The following is a 3,441-nucleotide window of genomic DNA, read 5'->3' as shown; positions in this document are numbered from 1 at the left end:
GCTGAGACGCCTGCGCGCAGACCTGGGCGCCGGGCAGCGCGGGGCTGGGGGATGCCTGCGCCAGGGAGGTGCCTGGGGCAGCGTGGGGCCGTGAGGGTCTCCTCACCAGATGGCGGAAATAAAACCCCCCAGCTCTTTGTACAGCTTGGGTGTAAGCTTAGATTTTTGCCAGCTCAACTCATAGCCTAAATTAAGCACATGTGGTGTCTAATTCTAATTTAGAATAGTAATGGAGATAAGAAAACAGCTCGTGGGTTAGGTAAGTGTAATGATATCCGTGTCTGGAGTGACCGGGATGAAGCACCGTGGAGCTCTGGACCCAGCTGGAGCTGTGGGTTTGCAGCTGCTCGCAGAACCAGCCTTGGAGCGTTAGGTCCCAGGAGGATTTATTGTCTGCTTTCCATTGATAGATCCCTGAGCTGTACAAAACCCTGCAAAACACTTCAGTGTGCACGTGCAAACTGTTAACTTTAATTTAGAGTTTTGTTTGCTGTTTCCCTTCTGCTTCTAGTTACACTCACATAAAACTAGAGCTCTTCTGCTGCAGTTCCTGGGTTTATTTCCGATTTTCCTCTTCTCCCTGTTCCTCCATCAGACTCTGTCAAGCGAGATGCATCGGCCGGTTTGCCGTGCTCGTGACTTCCAAAGCTGGGGTTCGTTTGTGGAGCAGGGGCTGGGCCGCGGCCGCTCCCCGCGCAGGGGGGTGCCTGCTGCCGGCTCCCGGGGCCTTCCCAGCGCTGGGGTACGGCTGCGGGGTTTGTCCCCCGCCCTGCCCTCCCCAGCTCCGGGGCGACGCTGGCAGCAGAGCAGGGGCTCAGCAGTTGCTTGGTAACCGCAGCCACATTTCAAAAATGTACCCTTTTACAGCCAGCTTCCCAAACTAATGGCTTTGAAAGGAACAGTTGTTCTTTCAGGATCATTTTCATTTTGTTCTTTCTTAAAAAAAAAAAGGGGGGGGGAGGGTAGTGGAAAAAAGAGTCTTTCAGCTCCAGCTTTGCTTTTGTTCTCCGCTCTCTTTCCTCGCATCTGGTCCCACAAAGGGGAGTAGTGTCACATGCCCGGGAGCGAAGCCCTTTCATCCTCCTCTCCTTAGGGCTTAGCTGAAGTTATCATTGCTGAATTTCAGTCTGGGCGGAAGGAAACTGTGAGCGCTTCCCGTAACGTCTGCATTTGTCTCTGCTCTTTGCTGGGCGTAGTTTCCTTCTAAGAGTGACACATTTCTTCAGGGAGGATGGCTTGGTATGAGGTTGGACTGATGCCACAGACATGTTCCGTGTCTGCTCGCTGCTCTCATCATGGTTTGCTGGATGTCGCTCCTGGTCAGGTCACTTGCTGCGTCACCTTGGAGTGGTGCATGGTCCCCGTGCAGCACGCTGGGCTCTGCGGCTGGCCGAGCCCTGGGCAGCTCAGCCCTGCCCTTGCTGTCACGAGCTTTGGTGAGGCTGCCAGTGCCCCTGGGCTGTACCTGGAAGAGTTGCGTTAGTTGTAGACCACAGGCAAACAAAAAGCTCAACAGCCCTGAAACTAGACTGCTGCTGTTCACCCAACGGCAGCCTTCTGCTCCTCTGCAGCCGGACAGCCCGCCGTCTCAGCCCTGCGGATCGGGTCTCTGCAGGTCACGGCATCCTTGGCTGAGGTCAGCAGGATGACGTGTGACCCTCCACAGGCATGAGCAGTTGGCTGGGCTTTAATTTCATGTTCGTACCCGTGTGGCACCTTCGTCATGAGTGATGCAAGGGCCTTGATCTAGCGGGAAGCTGAACAGCCGTTGTATGTCACTCACATTGCGATTATTGCCAAAGGCACAGTGTAGAACTCTCATTAGTAATTAATTTCTGTCCGATCTTAAGTTTTTGTGCGGCATCAATACTGGGACATCTTCCACATAACTCCTTTTACAATGGTGGTAATAAACACCAGGAAGATGATCACTCTGTCCTGATCCCTTGATCAGCAAATCAGAAACTTTCCAAATTGTACACACAAGGGCGCAAATTCTCACACCCATTAAATTGCTGGAGATGGAGAAGGGGCTCTGCGAAATAATCAGAGTTCACTGGTGTAATGAAATATAAACCTTTATCATCAGAGTGGTGAGAAGGTCTGCTTGGTGTTTTCATGCCAAGGCAGGTTTTTCAGGTTTTAATGATAGTTCCGCAAGCTGTGATGTTCCTTGGCTGTCCGAGTGGCACTCTTCTGACCTCTGAGAACATCAAAGGCTGTTGCTGTTGTTTCGAATCTCAGTCCAGCCTTTAGAACAGGATGTCACAGAGCAGTGGATGAGGAGGCCGGCCACATTACCAGCAAAAGAGAGCAGTAGTGAGGTATCTTTCTGTGCCGCTAGCAGAATAACGTCTGATCGTCGTGGCCAAATTCAGAGAGACAAAGCAGGCTGTGAGCATCCTGCTGACCCGCGGGTTGCTGCGGTACTCTGTGGTGAAGGTGTTAGCCGTGCAGTCGTGCGGCGTGGGATACCAGGATGGTTTTGTCTGGGTCCCAGTTGCCGTCGACTCTCAAACGTCAGCGGGCGAGTCCGCACAGGGTTGGGGACGGGTCAGGTTCTTCGTGCAGATGCAGCGCTGGGTGACTGGTGGCCTGAGGAGGCTGGTGGAAGAGCCCAGGGTCATTCCTTGTGTACAGGACCATGCACCTTGCCCAGATGTGCAAGTAGCAGCGGTTCCAGCGTCAGCACTGGGCGTCTGAGAGGGCTCCTGAGCGCAGATGCACGGCCCCTCTCCAGCAGCGCCCAGATCGCGGGGTGACTAGCGGCGGCAGTGGAGCGAAGCGTTAGGTCATCCCTCGTGTTTTGAACGCCAGCGCTACGTCTTGGGCTCAGAGGTCGGTTCCCCCGGTCGTGCTGACGCCGTTTAGTGCGTCTGAAGAGCTGCATTCAAATTGCGCCAACTCCATCTGTTTAAAAATTGAAATGACAGTGTCTTAACAGCACCTGATGTGGGCTGTCCCTTTTTATTTCACCACTTCTGTCCCATCACCTAGAACCACACACAGCTGCCAAAGAAGACATGGGCAGCAGCGCGGAGAACACGTCTCCGAGCCAGTCCCGAGTTTGTAGTGCATAGCACATGCAACAAGCCAGGCTCCAAGATTAATTTGGTGCTGGAGCTGGGGATAAGCTGACTTCAGATGTCTTTGTGCCTTCTGAATCTGAGCACCGAGGCAAGTCCTGAAGGATGTCCCGCATGGCTTGGGACTGCCTGGGAGCTGATTCAAGTGCCCGGAGCTGCCTTGGCTCCTTCGGGACTGTTTCAGGGGTGCAATGTGAGAGAGCACATCACGCCCTGGCTGTCCTGCGGGAAGGTGACTGCCCTTGGGAACCGCCGGGCTCCGGGCTCTGGTGTTTGGCTTCATTCGGGTGGATCGGGTTTCCATAGTGGTAGTGGGCAACAGAGTTTATTTTCTGTTTATTTCCATTCCGTTGCC

The sequence above is a fragment of the Opisthocomus hoazin genome, chromosome 20 (assembly GCF_030867145.1).
Source record: "Opisthocomus hoazin isolate bOpiHoa1 chromosome 20, bOpiHoa1.hap1, whole genome shotgun sequence".
In the NCBI taxonomy this organism is placed as follows: Eukaryota; Metazoa; Chordata; class Aves; order Opisthocomiformes; family Opisthocomidae; genus Opisthocomus; species Opisthocomus hoazin.
The sequence above is the reverse complement of the archived record's forward strand: the minus strand, read 5'-3'. Positions refer to the sequence as shown.